At 46.0% G+C, this 23543-nt stretch overlaps 1 long non-coding RNA gene across 1 annotated transcript; it reads left to right on the top strand.

Moving 5' to 3' along the window:
* The first annotated feature begins 605 nt into the window (after nucleotides 1-605).
* On the top strand, nucleotides 606-10111 carry LOC121100016. The gene is made up of 3 exons (XR_005831754.1): nucleotides 606-1252; nucleotides 6274-6403; nucleotides 9094-10111. It is a non-coding gene; the product is annotated as an uncharacterized LOC121100016 (long non-coding RNA).
* Nucleotides 10112-23543: the final 13432 nt, after the last annotated feature.

A 23543-nucleotide genomic window follows, 5' to 3' on the forward strand; every position in this document is an offset into this window, starting at 1 on the left:
AAAAAAAAAAAAAAGCTACACACCAATCTTCTTCCAGAGTCTTTCTCTGCCTCCATTTTTTTAGGAGAGTTCACCAATTAATTGTCAACACTCCTGCCCCCTGCATTTTGGCGGAGGGGGGAAGGAGGGAAGACCAAAGAAAACAAACCAAAAAATAAATAAATAAAGCAAGCCACAGCCGAGATCTACAAAGTTTTGCACCAACACTTAAGCAGATCCGTTTGCAAAGTCCTAGGAAACCATTTTCAGCAGTTGTGGGGGGGGAGGCGTCGACGTCATAATCCCCGGAACGTAAACATTGTTGCCGATCGCGCTCTGAGCCCGCGGCCCGGCTAGTGGAGGGGGCACTCGGCCCGGGATGGGGGGCGGGGCGGCCGCCGAGGAGTGTGGCTGGGAGGGCGCCTGAGGGACGGCGCGCAGGTTAGCCCGGCATCGGGCGGTTTTGTGGCGGTCAGGTGCCATGCACTGGCGCCAGTGCCGCCGCTCTGACGTTGGCAGAGCCTGACTTTTGGAGGCTGAGCTGCATAGCAGGCGGCCGCGCATCCCTGGAGATGGAGGGAGGAGGTGCAAGGGAGGGGGAGGAGAGCAGTTGCACTGGTTGGCCTCAGCGGGAGGCGCGGAAATGCAAGCCGAGCTTGCTGGCTAGAAAGCCCCCGAGGCCTGGCACCCCCAAAAACGACCCCCCACCTCAATCCCTGCCCCCATTGCCCACGGGCCACCCCTCTTCCTCTTCCTTCATCCACCCCACCCCATTACCTACGTGGCCGACCCAAATTCAAAGCGCTTTGTATATATAATTTTTTTTTTTATTTTCTGCTGCATGTCTTGTTTTTTTTTGGGGGGGGGGCAATACTCTCCAGACCCCCATATGAGGACCTGCCAAATGGAGGAGGCATTTGGGGGCTCAGGAAGAAATTAGCGCAGCTCCATACCTGTACGGACTGCATAACTTTCAAACTCCCGGACTCAAAGATATGGACCCACACACGCAGGTACAGGAAATACAGCCAGACCAGAGCCTTTTCAGACCAGAGCCTTTTCAGACCCGAGCTGACCGGAAGACGTTGCCTTTCATTCATTCATCCTGCCGGCGTCTGTGGAGTCCTTTACTAGGCGACGAGCCCTGGAACAGAAGTTGGACAGTTTTTAAAGGTCCCTGCGCTCGCCAAGAGAACGAAATAGATGCTCAGGAGTGAAATACCGAGAGAATCGGATCTGGCGCCTCCTAACGCAGCTGGCAAGCAGGCGAAGGGTAAGCCCTTATTGGCCGTTTATAGGAGAAAAGTCGGTGGAAAGGTGCAAGGCGCTCTGGGATGGGGCTCGGGGCACTTTGATGGCGCCCCTTGATGAGTCTTGGAGGAATTTTTGACAGAAGCGCAGGCTCTCTCTTGCTTTCCCTCAGTGTACCTGGTCGGCTGTGACCACCCCCAGAAGTGGAATCCTAAAGGTGCCGTCCTGTAATTCCATCATGAACAACAGTCAGGTCAACTTTGATTATGGGAAAAGCTGGCCCTGAACATTTCCTCCAGTCCAACTGGGCCTGCTCTTTGGGGTAACGATCAGGAGGGGATGAGACAGGACACAGCTCCAGTAAAGGAACATAGATGCTCAGAGCAGTCTTCGCCAAAAAAAACTTAACATATTTTTATTTCTGCCATCAAACGTGTAGGATAGTTGAGGCGGGTCGTGTTGCGGATAGAGAAACCGAGGCTTAGAGACATGATCAGTCGGGGTGATTCCTCTGCACCAAGCCAATATCCTCCCTAGGCAACACTCCACTCAGACGGGTGGAGAAGAAGTGGCTTCCCCATCAGAGATCAGATATGAACCATCAGCTCTGTAATGGTCACCCTAAGAGACAGCTTCCCCCTCACTCACCTTCAAGTTTCCTGTCCTGTCCTTCTGTATTCTTTTCTACCCACCCCTAAAAACTGTTCTTTGAAGTTTGTTTTAACCCCAGTCCACTAGATGGCAAATATCAAAATTTATTTCCAAACTGAAATAGCCCAGGTTAGCTTGGTGGGAATGAGAAGGGTTTTGCCCTCAGCTTCTGTCAAGAACCGGGGGCCAACTTATTTGCTCCTCTCTCTTCTCAGAAGACCCCTTGAAGGGTAATAGTCTTGTTATTCCTCATGTTACAAATAAGGAAACTGAGTCTCAGAAAGGCAAAGCCATTCACCCAAGGCCACAAGCTTGTAAGTGTAGTTGCCAGGGCTCAAACTGGAGCCTGGTTCCGCCATCACAGGCCTTTCTGGATACTGACCACCTTCCTTGTTCCCGCATAATGAAATGAACATATTCAAAGGAGGGTGTCTGGGCTGGAAGGGTCATGAAAAGAAAGTTAAGTGCAATAAGGCAAAACCAAAATAGAATGCTTGATCCTAATTCTCCTTTCCTCCCAGAGACCCTCTCTCCCCCATGTGGCCTCACAGTGTCCCCAAAGGCTGGTGTCAGGAAAAGATCTGATGGCAAGAACCTCAGTGCAAAACGAGTTAAGTCCATATATCACCCCAATGGTGAGTTCCTGGCCTGTCAGAGTGGGAAGGGGTTGTGTAGTCACCTAATTTAATCCCTTCCCTTTACAAACAGTGAGGAAACAACAGACCAGAGAGAAGAATGGGCCAAACCGGGGGGGGGGGGGGGGGGAGTTTGTTCCCCTCAGTCTCCCCCAGAATGCCTACCCTACCGCCTGGTCCTAACGGTCACTCAATAAATGTTGGGCCCTTGATGGATCACCTTCCCCAGCGATATTTGCATTTTCCCTTTATCAGTAATTGGCAGATGAAAGGCTTTGTCCTCCTGTTGAAAGAATTCCAGGCATTTGCTCAAAGTGGGGGGAGGAGGTTATTTTGGGCCAAAGGGGGAAGGGCCAAGACCCTTGAGCTCCTAGTATTGGCTAATTGTCCCAGAGGAGTGGGCAGTAGGTGAGAGAGGGGAGGGAGGATTAAGGTGCTTCTCCAAGAGGGGTACTATTTCTTGTAGGAAAAAAAAAAATATCAGGCCAGTAGTATTTGAAACTTAGTAATAATGACTTCCAGGACCCCTCCTTCTCATTCTTACAAAAGACCAGTCAAATCCTGGCTGTGTTGGCCCCATTCATTCATTTCTTCATTCATCAAAGGTTGATTGAGTAGCTCTGTGCTTTAAGACAGAGGGGATACAGAAGAACCAGCTCTGATTGTAGACATACTCCAGCCTGGACAGGGAGTGGACAGACAACTCCCAAGGGTGTTAGGAATCCCCAAGATTTTAAAAACTGTTAGAAACTGAAGCTGTTCTCATACTCATACATAATTATAAGAGCTCCTGATTTTTTTAGTGCTTACTATGTCTTTAAGCAAAGCTACTTAATGTTTGTTATTTCCTGGAATCTTCCCCAAAGCCCTAAGGAGGGAGGGTCTATAATTCCCCACCTCTGTGGCTTATCATGCTCAAAGAGAGGTCACGTTACTTTACTATTTTACAGCTGTAAAATAACAGAGACAGGATTTGCACCCAGGGCTTGTAGGAATCCGGAGCTCACGGGCTTTACCACTCACTGTGCCTCCCTGTGGGGAGCTCTCCCCTAGGACACGGTCATGGAAGTATCCTATGTCCCCGCTGTCCACATGTGGCTGTTGAGCACTTGAAATGTGGGTAGTGAGATCAAGGAAATGAATGTTAAATTTTATTTAATTTTAATTAAAATTTAAATAGGTGTATGTTAGTGTCTAGGTTATTGGACAGTGGAACCTTACAGGGTTTTCCAGAATTTGTCTTAACTTACCTACCAGACTACATATATCTCAGAGTCTGATTTGGCACTGTGTCTCTATAATCAACCTTGTGGAAATATTTGTGGAATGAACGAAGAGACCCTGAGAAAATGAAGTATTGGAATGATGAGCGGGGGAAGGGGACAGGGATTGTCTGCAAAGGTTTCCTTGAAGGGCCATCTGGTAGTACAATGTGAATGTTTGGAGTGTTAGTCCTTAAACCACTTACTCTGAGTGCCTGCCAAGAGCATAGCCCTGTAGGGACCTGGGGATACCGGTTAGATGTAAGACTGTCCCAGCTGCCCAGATCTGACAAATACACTTCTCAAGGACAGATAATTGGTGATGGGGCAGGAAGCCTTAGAAATGGGTAACCACTTCCTGATATATATCCTGCTGATAGACACAAAAACTGAGATGCAATCCATTGTAGCCCTGTTTGCAAGAGAAAAAGACTGAAACGATCCAAAAGTTGGGGAACTGATTACATAATTCTTGGACCATTTGTCCATTGAAATGTTACCAAATCATCAAGAAGCATAAGGTAGTTCTGTATATACTGACAGGATGATTTCATGATACCCTTAAGTTAACACAAAACAGGGGCACCTGGGTGACTCAGTCAGTTAAGCGTCTGCCTTCAGTTCCGGTCATGATCTCGGGGTCCTGGGACTGAGCCCCGCATCCAGCTCCCTGTTCAGCCGGGAGTCTGCTTCTCCCTCTGTGCCTCCCTCTGCTTATGCTCTCTCTCTCCCAAATAAATAAATAAAATCTAAAAAAACAAAACAAAACAAAAAAAACCACAACACAGAACAAGGTGTGGAATACTTATACTAAATTGTGCTGATCACTTAATCAACCAAAGGGGACAAATTTATATCTGCATTTATTCCTTTGTACGTACAGGATTTTCTTTGGAAAGAAATAGAATCAAAATATGGGGAAAAGAACCAGGAAAAGAAGCAAATGTATTCTTTGGTATGGTGTGACATTTTTTAACACACGTATGCATTAGAGTTGCCTGACGTGGGACATTATAGACTTAATTTCATTTTCTAAGGTGTAGTACCTTTTGAATTTTGTACTGTGTACCTGTATTACCCTAGCCAAACAGGAATTTCATTTTATTCATCCTTTTTAAGGCTATAAAGTTCAAAATCAGGCAAATCTAAACCAACTAAGTACTGTTTAGGTATATATACATAAGAAGTAAGGCATAAATAAAAGCAAAAGAGTGATTAGCACAACGTGCAGACAGAAGTGACTCCATGCTGAGTCAGAGAATGTGAACAGAGAAAGGTGCTGGTGATTTTTTTGTCTCTTAATCTAGATGGTGGGCACCTGAATGTAATTCTTTAAAATGTACTTTAAAATTCTACAAATTCTATTGTACTTACGAAATATTCCACAACTGAAAAATTGTTTTAAAATTGCTTCAGGGGCGCCTGGGTGGCGCAGCGGTTAAGCGTCTGCCTTCGGCTCAGGGCGTGATCCTGGCGTTCTGGGATCGAGTCCCACATCGGGTTCCTGGGCTGGGAGCCTGCTTCTTCCTCTCCCTCTCCCCTGCTGTGTTCCCTCTCGCTGGCTGTCTCTCTGTCACATAAATAAATAAAATCTTAAAAAAATAAAAAAAATAAAAAAAATAAAATTGCTTCAGGTCTCAGGACTCCGTGGGTAGAGCTCGCAACTCTTGATCTCCAGGTTATTAGTTCGAGCCTCACACTGGGTGTAGAGATGATTTAAAAATAAAATCTTAAAAGAAAAAATTGGCTTAAGTCTTTCTTCCCCATTCCTGTCCACCTGCCCAGTTTCTCTCCTTCACACTCCCAACCACAGAAAACTTGTTAGCATGTCTCTTGGGTATCCTCTCAGACATAGTTATGCATTTACACACGTCTATATATTTTCTATTATGATTATGTCACACAGATATACTCACTGTCCTTTCCTTTTTCACTTAATCTGATCTTGGAGATTTTTCCATATACTATCTGTAGAACTGCTTTATTCTAAAATATTAGGTAAGGATGAGATAAATCTGAAAGTCATGATTCAGAAAGAAGTTCAAGATTGGTTAAGAAACAAAAAAGTCAGAATAATGTATATGTTGTGATCCCATTTAAGTGAAGGAGGAGGAGGAGGAGAAAGAGCTTCAGTGGACCAGCAAACCATTATGTTTGATCACTTCTGAGGAGGGAGAAAATTTTGAGGAGGTTATATAGAGACCGTCTCAGGTATTATTTGCCCTTTTAAACTTAACAAATATTTCAAGCATAAAGAAAGGCATCGAAAGTAAATATACCAAATATACGAAGGACTTGTATATTGACCTCCTAGCTTTGCCAAATCCTAGATTTTTTGTCATATTTTGTATTACGTTTGCAATTTAAAAAATACTTTGAGGAACAACAGACCATGCTTTTTTCTGTTAAAGTGATTCGAGTTCCCAAAGACCTTTCTTTTTTTCTTCTTTCTTTTTTTTTTTTTTTAATTTTAATATTTTACTGGTCCGGTGTAGATGGAAGTATCAGAGTTCGAAAGTGCAGCTTACATACAGCCTGTCTGGCTTCAGGCATATGGGGAAGACTTTGGGTCTAAAGTTCTGCATCTTCCCGTGCTGGGATCCGAAGGAAACTTGGAAATAACAGGTGAGTTAATTAAGGGGTTAACTCCAGGAGGAGAGTCATAAAAGTTCAAAGATACTTTCAAAACTTGCATCTTTCGATTGATGGACAAGTGTACGAGCCAATGGAAATCAAAACCCAGGCATTACTTCATCATGCTAAATTGTCATTGGCTGCTGGTCCTTGAGGGCCGGACAGCAGGGCTGGCAGTTAACCCTTTCAGGAACGATTTTGCCCTTAACAATTTTATTTTGAAAGATGAGGTAGGAACAGATGAAAAGCCTGAAAGGTCCTCAGACCTTCAAGCGTCACCTTTGGATCTCACCCCAGCACGTAGAGTTTCGCCGCACAAAGGAACACCCCAGAGACAAATTTCCTGGAGAAAAAGTTTTGAACTTTTAAAATGGGGAATCAGCCGACGTTGCTTAGTGAGAGGGGAGGGGAGGGGAGAAGTTTGATTCACTTTTTGTGCTGTCAGAACAGAGACCAGTGTTGGAGCCGATTCCATTAATCTTGCAAAGCAATCAGTCACTGAGAGGATTGAATTGCATTTCCTGCCCCAAAGATGTAGAGACAGATGACCTTTGCAGCAGACCTCAGACCCCCAGTTCACAGCTGGAGAGAGGATGTGTCAGCATTTACTTTCGGGTCTCACCCTGCCCTTTGTTCAAAATTCAAACCTTTTGTGTTGAGGCTGCTGCGGGCCTTTTTGTCGTTGTTGATGCTGCCGATTTTTTTTTTTAAACCTCCCACGTCTTGCAACTTCTGAGAATCAAACTCTCTATGTAGTAGAAGATAATATCTGGAAGCACCCCCCCTCCCCCCAGAGGGAACCAGAATAGACACGAGGGAGTTTTAAGGGAGGCCACTGGGCCTTTTGGCTTTCATTACTGCCCCTGCCTGGGCTCCCTGCGTGCTACAGGCTGAACTGGAGGGAGCCAGACGCTCTGCCAGAGTTAACAATGATGCCTCGTGTGGACATGGCTCTGTTACCAAAAAGCTTTCACACGCAGTACCACAGGTAAAAAGGAACTGCTAGAACACAGGCATCTACGTAAAGGAACATTCTTAATTCCCAGATCTGGTGAGCTCTCCGACCTTGGACAAGGTGCCCACACTGAGCCTCAGTTAATCCCATCTGTAAAATGGGGGCCATCATGTCAAACATCTAAGAGTTCTATGAGGATGGAATGAACCAGTGTTCTATAACAGGGTGGTTGGTAAATGCTGTGTGTTGCGTAAAATGAAGTCGACATCCTGGACTTCATAACCTTAACTAGTTCCAGATCTGGGAAATGTTTTCCTCCAAGGGGAAGGCTGCCTAACGGTGGAATATCCCTGCTCTTCTCTCCAACATCGGTTCTCTCCCCAACAACCCTTCAAAGTCTGACGGCGCTCAACTATTTTGAGTTCTTTGAATAAACCTGCTTTCTCTCCTCCAGACTTTTGCATATGCTGATCCTTCCACCCAGAGCAGTGTCTCCTCCCAGCCCTCCTTCTCCATAGCTCTCACCCCCTTGGAATCAGCTTTGATGTCTTCTCTTTCCTACCCCCCTCATAATGCTTATCACATTATCTTATTGCTGCCTGTGCTCTTAGCGCACCAGGAGCCCTGGGAGCGTAGGGACCCTGTGTGCCTCATGGATGTATTTCCTACCTAGCACAGTGCCAGCACCCAGTTTAAAAGTACATGTCTAATGGTACCTGGTGGGCTCAGTCAGCAGACCATGTGACTCTTGATCTCAGGGTGGTGAGTTCAAGCCCTACATTGGGTATGGAGACCACTTAAAAAAAAAAAAATTACCTGTCTAATGAAAGTCCCACATCCCTACTGTGCCTCCCTTGGTCCCCAAATTCCTCACCGTTCCAGAGATCTAGGAGTAACAGTACTGAGATTTTCTCTTTTCCTAGCTAGCCATTATAACATCCTTTGCAGATGGAATCAGTGGCTTTTTAACCCTGGTTGAAATAACCTTCATTAATTGACCAGTTACATATTGAGTGCCTCCTAGATTTATACACAGGACAGCCTTTGTAGGAAAGCCTTCTCTTCACCCCATAACATTTATTCATGGCCATGACTAGACCTTTCCCCCTGGTGAGGCTAGGATATTCTGAAGCGGGATGGATGGTTGGCTTTTACCACCGCCCAAGGAGAGAAATCTCTGAGACCACCCCTTACAAATTGAGAGCAGGTGAGCTTGCCCAGTTTACCCTAGTGCAAAACTCTTTCTCATTCAGAATACTTCTCACAGCTATAATAAAATATTCAAATGTTAACAGTCTATTATCTGGCTCTCTCTTTAAAAGGAAAAGTCCCTGGGGCACCTGGCTAGCTCAGTCAGTAGAGCATGGGACGCTTGATCTCAGGGTCAGGAGTTCGAGCCCCACTTTGGGCTTAGAGATTCCTTAAAAAAAAAAAAAATTAAAGAAATAAAAGGAAAAGTCCCTGAGGAAACTGACCTTGGGCTTGTTCACTGCTTATGCTCAGCCCCTGGGGCCTGGCTCATAAAATACACTCAACAAACATTTGTCGAATGAATGAATTCCTCAAACTCCCAAATATGTGTATTTTCAGTGTACCTCTCTGGAGAAGATGCAAAGATTCTAAGAGGCCTTCTTAAAGTGCAACAGACAGTGTGATGTGCCTGGGGGAGGTGGTGCTCTACACCTTTCTAGCTCCAAAGCCCAGGCTCTTCCCTACTCTTTCCCAGACTGCATCGCCAGTCCACGAGATCTGCTGGGCAGAAATTGAGTCACCGGGAGGCAGCCAGCTGTCATCGCCCGCAGCTGAGGCCTGTAACCGCGCACGGTGCGTTCTCGCCGCAGATCCCCTTGTCTGGGAGGCCCCTATCTGCATGTGAGCTTGGCTTCCCCAGGGCGAGGCAGGGGCTTATCACTGGCCACTTGGGCTCACAGCTTAATGGCCAGGAGTCCCAAGACCCAGGGCGGAAGGGGGCGGGGCACAGAGCGGGCTGTGGGGGCAGGGCAGGGGCTGGTAGGCCTCTGAGTCAACAGCAGCCCCAGAATGACCTAGCCTGCCTTAGACTTCTGCTCCCGAACTCTGGAATCCATTCGTCAGCCTGAGCCTTGGCATCAGCCTCTGCATCCGCACCTGCCGCAGGGGATCATGCTTAATGTCTGCCCTGGGCAGGGCAAGGACAGGAAAGCATAATTTTGTGAGTCCGCCACTCACCTGGGTCAACTTACCCGCCTGCCCGATCGGAAACTCTTCGAAGAAAGTTGGATGCTCCTTTTGTTTACCACAATCCTAGGCACTCAGGAGGCGCACGGCAAGAATAGGAGCCTCAGCCCTTCCAGAGCCCTGACTTCTCAGCCTAGGAGCTGTGCGCCTGTGGGTCAGTGACTTCACCAAGTGAATCTCATTATCATTTCTATGATGGGAAAATAATAGATGTCTGGGAGAAGGAAATGAGACCACAGAAACCCCAGTCATTACGTGCCATAGTTCCCTTTTCTGCTTTCATTTTCTCTGTAGCACCGGTAGCATCTATCATATATTTTATTTATTTATTGTTGTTGTTCTCCTCCCACTAGGATGACAACTCCACCGAGCAGCAATTTTAATCTTTTTTGTCCACCTCTGTAACCCCACACATGTCAAATAGAGCTTGGCCCACGAGGCTCTCAATAAATATTTGTTGAATAAAGGAATGGATGGATGTAAAGTGATTGGAGCTCAGTAAGTGTCCCATAATGGTAGATATTGCTAATTTATTACTATGATTAAGTACTCCGTCTCTGGACTCTAACTGAAAGCAGTATAATTGGGGCAGGAGAAATTTAGCATCATGGTAGGATGTTGGCAGTCTGGCTGAGAAATCCTCTCTGCACCACTTACTAGCTGTGTGATCTGGAACCAGTGAGTTCACTTTTCTAAGGCTGTTTCCTCACCTGTAAAATGGAGGTAACAATAGTGCCTCCCTGGTAGGATGTGAGGCTAGGATAAGATGGTAACTCTAAAGCATTTAGTAGAGTGTCTGACACGTAATAAATGTTCAATGAACAATGATCATCATTACTCATCATAGTAGTACACGAGAGGTGACGTCTAAGTCAATGAAACCATTGCTAAGCACTCAGATATGTCTAGGACCAGCAGGATCAATAAATATTTATTGACCTTCCTCTGTGAGCTCCTTAAGGAAAGAGATTGTGTTTTACATTGTCATGATTTTGGCCTGCAGTGGGTACACTGAGACATGATGGAAAATTCACATTCTGGACTCAAATGTAAGTGAGAGCATGGAAGAGCTACGAGCATATTAATGCCAATGGCCTACTATGTGCCAGGCACAGTTTTGGATGCTGGAGATGCGGCAATAAGCTTAAACAAGCATGGTGGCTACTCCTTTCAGGCTAGTGAAACTCAGCAGAGTTGACAGACTTTGTGCCAGTAGTTGCACAGATAGATGGAACATTGCAGCTAATAAGTGTATCACAACATAGAGGAATATGAGACTCTGGGATGTATAATGTGGGCATGGAGAGGATGGGGTTGATCTGGTCTGGGCTTGAGGAGGAAGTCAGGGAGCGGCTCTCAGCATAGAGCTGAGCACTGCGGAAAGAACAGGTCTTAGCTAGGCTGAGGGTAGGGGAAGTGTTCTCAGCAGAAAAAATAGCAGATGCAAAGGTATCGTGATGGGGGAGCATATGTGCTAAAGGAACTGAAAGAAGGCCTGGATGACCCCAGTACAGCGAGCTGAGGGCGGGGGCCAAGGGAGAAATAAACTGGAAAAGTAAGTCGGCACTTTGAAAATAAAGTGGGCAATATATGGTGAAGATGAAGGAGTGTGCAACCTGTGATCCCCCAGTTCCAGTTCTAGGAACATTCTAGAGAAACAGCCATGAGTGCACTGGGAGGCATGAACGAGGATGTCAGCTCTCCCTGCATTGTATGCAATCTCAAAAAACGTGAAACAACCCAACTGTTCATCAACAGGAGAATGGAAAAATTGCAGAATATGTTTTCCTCAGAAAACAGTCTGAATCAAAAGTTAGCGTAGTACTGGGACCCCTGGTTAACCGTTTGCCTTCAGCTGGGGACGTGATCTCAGGGATGGAGCCCCACATTGGACTCCCTGCTCAGCGGGGAGCCTGCTTCTCCCTCTCCCTCTGCTCATGTGCCGGCTCTCTCTCTCTCAAATAAATAAAAATAAAACTTAAAAAAAAAAATAAAAAATAAGACAACCTTGTCAGGACCCCTCTCACTCTTGAGAGCTTTTTCTGTATCTTCACTTAATAAACTTCTATCGCTTTGCTCACAAAATAAATTAATTAAAAATAAATAAATAAATAAATAAATAAATAAAGAGCTCTTCACAATTGCAGCAAATACATATAGCATGGATATATCATTTAAATCGTCTTTTTAAGATTTTTTTAAAAAGATTTTATTTATTTACTTGACAGACAGCGAGAGAGGGAACACAAGCAGGGGCAGAGGGAGAGGGAGAAGCAGGCTTCCCACTGAGCAGGGAGCCTGATGCGGGGCTCCATCCCAGGCCCCTGGGATCATGACCTGAGCCGAAGGCAGATGCTTAACGACTGAGCCATCCAGGCGCCCCTAAGATTTTGTGTATTCATTTTAGAGAGGGAGAGAGAGCACGTATGCACGGGGGCAGGGGGCAGCTGGAGAGGGAGAGAGAGAATCTTAAGCAGGCTCTATGCCCAGCACAGAGCCCAATGCAGGGCTCAATCTCACCACCCTGAGCCAAAATCAAGAGTGGGATGGATGCTTAACCAACTGAGCCACCCAGGTGCTGTAAAGATTTTATTTTTAAGTAATCCCTACACACAGCATGGGGCTTGAACCCACAGCCCTGAGATCAAGAGTCTCACACTCTACTGACCAAGCCAGCCAGGCGCCCCCATTTAAATCATTTTTAAGGGTACAGTTCAGTGGCGTTAGGTGCAATCACATTCACGTTGTTAGGCAACCATCACCACCATCCAACTCTAGAAACTTCCCCTCATCCCAGTCTTAATTAGCTTGGGCTACTATAACAAAATACGTACACAGGGTGGCTTAACCACCAGGCATTTATTTATTACACTTCTGGAAGCTAGGAAGTTTAAGGTCAAGGTGCCGGCAGATTTGGTGTCCCGTGAGGGTCCTCTTCCTCATAGATGGTCATCTCCTCACTGTAACCTCACATGAGGGATGGGAGCTTTATAAGGGCACTAATCCCATCAAGAGGGTTCCACTCTCCTGACCTCTAATGGGTTTTGTTTTTGTTTTTTTTTTAATTTCAGAGAGAGAGAGAGAGAGAGAACGAGATGGGGAGGGGCAGAAGGAGAAGCAGACTCCCCACTGAGCAGGGAGTCCCAGGATCATGACCTGAGCGGAAGGCAGATGCTTAACTGACTGAGCCTCCTAGGCGCCCTTCCTGACCTCTAATGTAAACCTAATCACCTCCCAAAGGTTCCGCCTCCAAACACCATTATGGCTTCACCATAAGAGTTGTTTTTGGGAAAACATATCCAGCCTATACCAATCCCAGACAGAAACCCTGCACCTAATGAGTAAACAACTCCCCCAAATTCCCTCTCCAGCTGGCCCTTGGCATCCACTTTTTTATTTTCCACCTCCATGAATATGCTACTCCAGGGATTTCATATAAGTGGAATAATACCATAATTGTCCTTTTGTGCCTGGCCTCTCTCACTTCGCATAATGTCTTCAGTGTTCTTTCATAGTATAGCGTGGGTCAGAATTTCCTTCCTTTTAAGGCTAAATTATTATTTAGTATACATCCATAGTATGTATATAGCACGTTTTGTTTTTCCATTCATCTGCTGATTGATATTTGGGTTGTTTCTACCTTTTGGCTATTGTGAATAAAGCTGCTATAAAGGTGAAGTTTTGTTCCTTAAGTCGAACATGATAATATATAATTATTTTTAAATTATATATATGTTTATTTCCTATTTTTAAAGCTTAGGACTGCATAATATTCTTTATTATTAAACTTGCTCACAGTGGCACTCTCTTTATTACTTTGCGTGACCGTAACTCCAAAAAGTAATTTAAAGACTCGGTTTTACGATGACAAACGCTGTATTTGCCATTTCTCACCAAAATAATTAGTACATTATTAAAGTTATGTTTGTAAATGTTCTAAACAAACTGATTATTAAATATAAGACCCAAATAGGGGCGCCTGGATGGCTCAGTCAGTTGAGCATCCAACTCTTGGTTTCTGCTTGGGTCATGACCTTGGGGTCATGAGATTGAGCCCCACGTGGGGGGTAAAGATTACTTAAAAAAACAAAAGGATGGGGCGCCTCGGTGGCTCAGTCAGTTAGGCATCTGCCTTTGGCTCAGGTCATGATCCCAGGGTCCTGGGTTCAAGTCCCGTATCGGGCTCCCTGCTCAGCAGGGAGTCTGCTTCTCCCTCTGCCTGCAGCTCCCTCTGCTTGACTCTCTCACTCTCTCTGTCAAATAAATAAATAAAATCTTAAAACAAAAATAAAAAAGGAAGGATGGTAGTGATGGCTGCATAACAGCGTGAATGTACTTAATGCCCTTGAACTATACACTTTAAAATAGTAAAGAAGGTGGGGGGGCGCCTGACTGGCTCAGTCATTAGAGCGCGCAACTCTTGATCTCAGAGTCAGTTCAATCCCCACGTTTGGGGTACAGTCTACTTAAAAACTAAAATAATAAAGGGGCACCTGGGTGGCTCAGTCAGTTAAGCATCTGACTCTTGATTTCGGCTTGGGTCATGATCTCAGGGTCATGGAATCAAGCCCTGTGTCAGGCTCACGCTGGGTGTGGAGCCTTCTTGAGATTCTCCCTCTCCGTCTCTGCGCTTCGCCCCCTTCCCTCTCTCCCTCTCTAAATAAATCAAATAATAAAATAAAATAATAAATAAAATAATCAAAATTGTAATTTTATGTTGTATGTATCTTAAAACCAAAAAGAAGTGTCGGATCAGGGGGCGCCTGGGTGGCACAGCGATTGAGCATCTGCCTTCGGCTCAGGGCGTGATCCCGGCGTTACGGGATCGAGCCCCGCATCGGGCTCCTCTGCTATGAGCCTGCTTCTTCCTCTCCCACTCCCCCTGCTTGTGTTCCCTCTCTCGCTGGCTGTCTCTATCTCTGTCAAATAAATAAATAAAATCTTAAAAAAAAAAAAAAAAAAGAAGTGTCGGATCAGGCAAAGCCTCCTGACTGTGGTGAACTGGAGTCTTTAACAATTTCTATCCATTGCCTGAATTTTTATAAGAATAGATTCCATAGAAGTTCAGTTAAAGGGTTATACCAAGGGAGGAGGACCAAATCCTTCATTTAAAGCTGGAATCATCAGGCCAGATGGAGAGTGGGCAGCCTGTCGGAGGCTCCCAGCTCCCGGCTCCCGGCCAGCAGCGCGAGGGCTGAGACCCAGCTGTTGCCCTCTTGCCTGGCGCGTGAATGAAGGAACAACTGTCCGTAGGGGGAAGCGCAGGAATCAGATAACAGGCGCTGACTGAGCGTGTGCTGCCGGCCAGGTCCTTCCCAGGTGCCCAGTGGATGGAGAGGCAGGTGAGTGACGGGCGAGTCTACCCCCGACCTTCAAAGAGCTGGTTCCCAGCTAAGGAGATAAGACTGAGAAAGGTACCCGCCAGTACAAGGTGATAAGGGGCCGCTCTGCATTCTGAACACACCCACATTATTGCCTTATCTTCGTGTGTTAGAGTTATTTATTTACAGGCCTTTTTAGCAGGAAGACTAGGGGCTCCTTGAGGACATTCATTGATTCGAGTATTTATTGAACTTCTGTGTACCCAAGCACTGATTTCAGACAGCTGGTATACAATAGATGTTTGATAAATGTACATTGCCTAGCATTCAGTAGACACTCAGTAAATGCTCCTTGACTTAAATAAATAATGTGTGAATAAATAATTTGCACCAGGTCCGGCACACAGCAGGTGTTCAATAAATGTTGAATTGCATGAAGGAAGGACTAGCACAGGGCCTGGCACACAGGAAGTATGCATTAAACGTTGCACCTTCCCTGCCTGTCTGACCTACCTCCATCCTGAGCCTGAATCCTGGACACTGAAGCTCAGAGACCAAATTGGATGCCCAGACCATCATTCCTCCATTCATCCATTCAACAAGCATTTATCAAGGATCTACTGAACACCAGTCACTGGGGATACAGCAGTGAACAAAGAAAGGAAGTGTTTTTCTCTCATTTGCTCATTTTCTGATGGGAGAGAAAGACAGTAAGTTGATAAATAAATTTAAAAATAAATAATAAATTTCAAAAAAAAACCGGGTAATAATAAGTAAATCCAGGTGACATTAAGTAAACCCAAGGGACCTGAGAGACTGCAGGGAGGAATGGGTGAGACAGATTAATCAGGCAGAGAACTCTCTGAGAGGGTAACATTGGAGCTGACATCTGAAGGGACAAAGCAGCCAGCCCTGTGAAGATCTGGAGAAAGAGCATTTAGGCAGAGGGCACAGCATGTGCAGAGGCCTTGTGGCAAGAATGGACTTGGCCTGTGGAAAGAACAGTAAGAAGCAAGTGAGCCCAGGGGAGGGTGGGGAGAAATAGGAAGGGGCTAGATCAGATAAGGAGTTCCCATGAAGGGTAAGGCGTTTGGGTTTTATTCTAACTCAGATGCAAAGCCATTGGAGGGCTTTAAGCATTGTGGTAGCCTGAATAATGAACCTCCAAAGATGTCCACATCCTGATCCCTGGAATTTATGACTATGACACTGCATATGGCAGAAGGGGCTTCGCAGATGTGATCAAGTCTGGAGTCTGGAGATGGGGACATTACCCTAAATGATCCAGATAGACACAATGTAAACACAGGAGTCCTGATCAGAGGCAGACAGGAGGGTCAGAGAGAAAAGGAGTGGTGGCAACAGAAGAGATTGGACAAATGGTACTTTGAAGAAGGAGGAAGGCACCACAAGCCAAGGAATCCAGGCAGCCACTAGATGCTGGAAAAGGCAGGGAAATGCACTTCCCCTCAGAGCTTCCAGAAGGAACCAGCACCCTGCCAGCACCTAATCTCAGCCCCTTCCGATTCATTTTGGACTTCCGACCTCCAGAACTGGGAGAGAATAAATTTGTATGGTTTTAAGCCACGAGATTTGTGGTAACTTGCTGCAGTGGGAAACTAATCAACCAGACAAGGGACAGGATCAGATTTGTTTTAGAAAGATTTTTTCTGGTTGCTGTTACAGAACGGCTTTGGGAGGATCAAGAATAGAAACAGAGACACCAGGCGGCAGGTTCCCGCAGACTTTTAAGCCAGTGATGGTGGGGGCCTGGGAAGGATGAAAGGACGCCCCTGCACAGGAGAGCTCAGGTTTTAAGATGAAGGGCTATGGTCCACTGGGTTTTCTGATGGATTAGATGTGGTGGGGGAAGGGCACAGTGAAGGAAAGCAAGGACTCATCAGCCCCCAACTTCCCCACTCTCCCTGGGCCTCACAGAACCACATTGCACTTGACAGGCTGTTCCTGGGATGCTGGGCATTTTTACATGATTAGGCTGGAACACTTCTCTGGGAAATAAATGCCTTCAGTCTAAAAGGCTTTTACAAGCCAGGGCAGGGGATTAAAGGCGGTCAGGCTGAGGAGAAATCCCAGGGTCAGGAGACAGCTGAGCATGGAGACTTTTAATCTAAACCTCAAACATTTTTATTTTTCACTCCCTGAACCCTGGGTGTCACTTTAAATACATGTTTGGCAACATCGGCTGTTCTATTTTTCTTTTTAATTATACAAAGAGAGATCCTGGAGATGGCTCAGCCCTGGACTGGGGGAGGGCAGGAGGGTTTGGCAGCAGTTGGAGGCAGAGACATCAGCTAGAAGTCAAGAGGATTTGAAATCCTTTTGAAGGAGCGTGGAGACCAAACTCCCAACTCCCCTGAACTCGGTGTGGTCAGCCCTGACTCAGGGTTTCTAAAAGAAGACTGACAGAGTCACCAGCTTAGAATGGAGAGGGGACAGATGGGCACGTGTCTGAGATAAAAATACCACCAGCACCCGGATTGCTCCTGTACCTTGAATTTATTCCCAGGCCTCTGTCCTCTTCCCTCCTGCCATCGTCTGAGCAGAAAATGGCTAGCCGGTCTGTTCTTCACATTTATATGGTATTCCCTACTATGTGCCAGGCACTGGGTTCAACTGTTAACTCGTGTGATCTTACTGTATGCACTCAACTAGTCTGTGCATAAATACTACCATTATCCCCACTTTCTAGAAGGGGAATCAGGCTCCCCGAAATGAAACGTAAGCCCCGCTGCCTGGTGCTGCGCCGGGGCCTGTCTGCCCTCAACTCCATTCCTTGCCCTTCTTCCGCTTTGCCAACACCAGCAAGCTGCCACATCAACTGAGTTCCAGATTGGCCAGCGGGAGGCAGCGAGAGGAGCCAAGTGGGTGGGAGGAAGGAGCAGCCAGGGTATTTCTCCTGCTCTCTCTCGGCCTCAGGTAGTATCTCCAACAGCAGCTGCACTTCACATGTCTCCTCTCCCACTGCCATAGATTCCCCTCCTCCGGCGTCTGTTTTTCCCAGCTGGATTCTCACTGATATTCTGCCTTTCATCAATACTCACAGATTAGCCAATTCAATTCTCCCATCGAAAACAGCACATCCCACAAGAGGAAAAATAGTAACCACAGTTTACCGAGCGTCATGCTAACTGCCAGACAAAGGGTCTTTCGTGGAACAACGCTCTCTGCCAAGTCCCATTGCTATTCCCATTTGACAGACGGGACTCAGAGAGGTCGGGGTGCTTGCCCAAAGTGCATTGCACAGTCATAAACTGACGAAGCTGGGGTTCAGATCCAGGTGTCCTCTAGCTCTAACCTCTCTTGACATCTTGAACACACTTGCAGCCCCCTGACAAACCCATCGGAACTCAACGACCTTGGCTGACTAGAAACCCCACCTCAGTTCACTCCAGGGTACTTATGTTAGGTTCCTAGGGTGTTGTGACTAAGTACTGTGTCCTGGATGACTGAGAACAACAGAAATGTGTTGCGTCCCAGGTCTGAGGGCGTCAGAAGGGCATGTTCTCTCTGAAGACTCTACGGAAGGTTCTGTTCCAGGCCTTTCTCCTAGCTTCTGGTTACCTCAGGCATTCCTTGACTTACAGATGGCCGTCTTCTCCCTGCATCTCTCCACATCATCTTACCCCCTTCTGTGTGTGTCCTAATTTCCCCATTTTATAAGGATACCAGTCATATTGGATTAGGACCTCATTTTAACTTGATTACCTCTGTAAAGACCCTATCTCCAAATAAGATCACATTCTGTGGTACTGGGAGTTAGGACTGCAACATATCTTTTTTTCTTTCTTTCTTCTTTTTTTTGGGGGGCAACATATATTTTTGCAGGAACATAATTCACTCCTAACAGTCCCCCTGATCTTCAGGTGCTCGCTCAGTCTCTAGAGCGTGGCCTGGTTGGTCCTGTTTTCCTAACAGAGGATGTTAGGTCATACAAGAAGATGTTTAATCCTGCTGACACCCTGCCCATTTAAGAGATGCAGTGAGTCCCAAATCATGTATGCACTTACAAATTTATCCCATTTTACTCCAAAATATATTGAGATATAAAGCACCTCATGTCGCCACACCAGTTTTGAAAAAGGAAAACAAAGTCGAAAGACTTAATTTACTTGACTTCAAGGCTTACTTTATTTGGACATCTGGGAGGCTCAGTCAGGTAAGCATCCCACTCTTTTTTTGTTTGTTTGTTTGTTTTTGGTAAGATTTATTTATTTGAGAGAGAGAGAGCACGCACATGAGCAGGGAGAGGGGCAGAGAGAGGCAGACAAGTAAAACTCCCTGCTGAGCAGGGAGTCCAACTTGGAGCTGGATCCCAGGACCCTGAGATCATGACCTGAGCAGAAACCGAGTCAGAGGCTTAACCAACTCAGCCACCGAGGTGCCCCAGCAACCCAGTCTTGATCTCAGCTCAGGTCTTGATCTCAGAGTCATTAAGTTCCAGTCCCGTATTGGGCTCCACACTCGGCATGGAGCCTAAAAGAAAGGAAGGAAGGAAGGAAGGAAGGAAGGAAGGAAGGAAGGAAGGAAGAAGAAGAAGAAGAAGAAGAAGAAGAAGAAGAAGAAGAAGAAGAAGAAGGGAGGGAGGAAGGAAGGAAGGAAGGGAAAAGAATAGAATAGAAAAGAAAAGAAAAGAAAAGAAAAGAAAAAGGAAAAAAAAAAGAAAAAGTCTTTCTTTTTTGGACTCCCAGTGTAGAGTCCAATGTGAGGCTGGAACTTACAACCCTGAGACCAAGACCTGAGCTGAGATCAAGAGTGGGGTGCTTGTGGTGCCTGGGTGGCTCACCGGGTTAAGCAGCTGCCTTCGGCTCAGGTCATAATCTTGGGGTCCTGGGATCGAGCCCCGCATCCTGCTCTCTGCTCAGCAGCAAGTCTGCCTCTCCCTCTCCTTCTGTGATTTCTCTCACTCTCTCTCAAATAAATAAAATCTTAAAAACAAAAACAAAAAAAAAGAGTGGGACACTTACCCGACTGAGCCACCTAGACGCCCCTCAAGACTTATTTTAAAGCTAGAATAATCAAGACAGGATATACTGGCATAAGAACAGACAAAGAGAGTGATGGGATAGAAGTGGAGGGCCAGAAACAGAACTTCACGTGTAGTTACTTGGTTTTCAACAAATCTGTTCATGCATTTTTTTTTTAAGACTTTATTTATTTGAGAGACAGAGAGAGCGTGTGCACAGGCACGCATGCAAGTTGGGGGAGGGAGAGGGACAAGCAAACTCCACTCCCGAGTCCAGAGCCCGATGGAGGGCTCTATCTCGTGACCCAGAGATCATGACCTAAGCTGAAATCAAGAGTGGGCACTCAACCCACGGAGTCACCCAGGTGCCTGCATCCGTGTATTTTAATAGGGAAACCTTACTTCCCTCAAAAATCAGCTTGAGATGGACCATGTACCTAAACATACAACAAAACCTCTACATCTTTTTAAAAATCTGTGTCTTATAACTTTTTATTTTTAAGATTTATTTACTTATGTTTTAAAGTTTTAAAACATAGGTAAATATCTTCATGACCTTGGGGTTGGCAATGATTTCTTAGCCCGGACATAAAAAGCACTACCCATAAAAGGCATAGGCACAAACACATGGACCCAGCAATGACTTCTGACCAGGGAGAAGAGTGAGCCCCACAAGCCCAGGAACTGGGGACCAGGAAGGCAGAGCAGGGACTCCCCAATACAGCCTCTGAGCTCCAGGCTCAGAGAATTATTTGGAGATCAACACCGGAGTCCACAAATCCTAATTCTGAGTTGTGCAACCTGTTCGCTGACAGTTACCTAACTTTGTTTTCAGCTTCCTTCACCCAGTTCTTCGATTCTGAAAGCCTTCGGGATCATTCACGGAAGCTGCCTTCCAGATGTCTTGCAGAGCCGGATCGGGGCTCGGCAGCAGAGGGATCTCACCCATTCTGTGGCACATAGTGGGAGCCACAGGGAGGACTATACTGGCTCCAGCTCCATACAAGGAAAACTTTTGAACTGTTAAAAATAACCAGTACAGAAATTCATGGCTTCTAGAAGGAGTAAGCTTCCCATTATCAGAGGTATTCAAGCACTGCTCTGTAGAGGCATGAGCTCAAGAAATGGGGGCTGTTTTTATTTTTAATTTAGGGTGGGTTTTTTTTTTTAGTTTATTTATTTTTTGTAATCTCTACAGCCAGTGTGCGGCTCCAACTCAGGACCCCTGGATTAAGAGACACATCCTCTCCTGACTGAGCCTTCCAGGTGCCCCTAATTTAGGTTTTTTTTTTTTTTTTTAAAGATTTTATTTATTTATTTGACAGAGATAGAGACAGCCAGCGAGAGAGGGAACACAAGCAGGGGAAGTGGGAAAGGAAGAAGCAGGCTCATAGCAGAGGAGCCTGATGTGGGGCTCGATCCCATAACGCCGGGATCACGCCCTGAGCTGAAGGCAGACGCTTTAACCACTGTGCCACCCAGGCGCCCCCCCTAATTTAGGGGTTTTAAGTCTTAGATCAGTCAGAGGGGGAGGCATAGATGAGAGAAGGAAGTGAACAGAAGCAAGTGACCATGAGGGGCCCCAATAAAGTATTCTCTTTTTAAAACGAAATACGAAGTGCCTGTCTGGCTCAGCTGGTAGAGCATGTGACCCTCAATCTCAGGGTTGTGAGTTCTGGCCCCACAGTGGACATGGAGCCTACTTAATAAATAAATAAAGAAACTGAAATGAAAGTGGACAATTCTTTGAGGGCTTATTAGACAAGAAGGGGCAGGAGGGCTCCTCTCCAGCTGGACATCTCATTTATCCCTCAAAAATCTGCCTGTGGAAAGTGACTAGGTGTCCAAATTCAGGGTCCATGAATAGCTATTTGTAATATCTCCATTTTTGCTAAGACGACTGGGGGCTCAGAGAGGTTAAGTAATTTGCCTGAGGTCACACTGCAACTGAGTGACCAAGTAACATCGGTAAAACCAATTGTAAAGACTAAAAGTACTTAAAAACTAAGACCCATCTAGTTCAGTGGTTCTCAAACTTTGCCTGAAGAACTTGCTAAAACTAAATTGCTTGGATGGGTTTTAGTAACTTGCATTTTAACAAAATACCTCCGGAGATGCAGGGGCAGGTGTGACTTTGGTGGTGGTTAAGCCCCAGATTCTGGAGACTCACCAACTGGGTTTAATGTCCTGTAGTACTACTTACTGGTTTTCTGCACGTTTCCATCTGTAAAAAGGTGGTATTAATACCATGGGTTGTTGTAAGAAATTCCAGAGTTGAATATAATATATTCAATATAATAAAATCTCCCCCTGCTTGTGCTTGTGTGCTCTCTCTCTAGTTTAAAAAAAAAAAAAAAGTTTTATTTATTTATTTATTTATTTATTTATTTATTTGACAGAGAGAGAGAGCAGGAGCACAAGCAGGCAGGGTGGAAGGCAGAGGGAGAAGCAGACTCCCCACTGAACAGGGAACCCAATGTGGGGCTCTATCCCAGGACCCTGGGATCATGACCCTAGCCGAAGGCAGACACTTCACCAACTGAGCCCCCCAGGGACCCCTGGTAAGTACTACTTAAGTGTCAACTTTTTTTCACCCTATGTTATGGAGAGCTTGCAACCAATCTCCAAAGGCAGCTCAGGCCATCTTTGGTCAGCCCTGGGCTGTGCCTATTAGGCACAGTGATGGGGCGGGTTGCAGCAACCAACCCTTTCAGTTGGATCTGTATACACTCATGCACAGAATTCACTGAAAAATTCTATTTGGCTTTTTTGGATATAACCCCCAAAGGCCGAGAGCACACCTCCCTGGCCACTAGAGGGAGCCGTACATGGTGTTTGGAGCACTGCAGGGATGGGCAGCTGGGGTTCCAAAACTGACTCTCCACTAAGGTTAGCTTGGGATGGAGTTGGTGCATCTCAGGTCCCAGCTGGTTCTAACAAGGGTGGGAAAAGGTTACTAACCATAGGCCCTTTCCGGCTCTAGGACTTAGGGCCGGAAGCAGGAATTGCCCAGATGCCTCCCCTCCAAGTCTGGATAATATTTTGATTTTTTCTGCTCTGTGCATATGGTAGGATTCAAACCCCAGAGAATTAGAAGGGGGGGAGGGGCATGATGGAGGAGTTGGAGAAAGGAAACTTGGCTGCTTCCCAGCCCCAAAGCCCCCTGCTGAGCTGCCACTCCCGGATCCCATTGTTCCTTCTAAATCAGCAAATCTCTCCTTCCAGCTTCCAAACTTTACCCCTTTCAGACCTGGTCTCCCTCAGTCCCCATCAGCTTCCAAATGTTGTGTGCGCCCAATTCTTGGACCCGAACACATCTCATTATCTTATTCATTGAACATGCTTTTTTGGGGAGTGTCCGGTGTGCCCAACCCCATGAGAGTCCATGGGTTGTTGAAGAAAGGATGTAAAAGGATACGAACTTGCTCTCATCGGCTGGGGTGGGGGGTCATGGACAAACAAGTCAATACATAAATAAATTAGGTGATTTCAGATACTGTAGTAATCAGAATTACAAAAGAAACAAAATAGGGTGAGGTGATAGAACATGAAATGGGGGACACTTTAGACAGAAAGGGAAGGTCTTTGGAGGTGGTATTTGAACACAGTTGGTTAAGTAGAAGGAGTAACAAGTACAAAGGCCATCCAAGAAAC

This window comes from Ursus maritimus, unplaced genomic scaffold (assembly GCF_017311325.1).
Source record: "Ursus maritimus isolate PB19 unplaced genomic scaffold, ASM1731132v1 scaffold_33, whole genome shotgun sequence".
In the NCBI taxonomy this organism is placed as follows: Eukaryota; Metazoa; Chordata; class Mammalia; order Carnivora; family Ursidae; genus Ursus; species Ursus maritimus.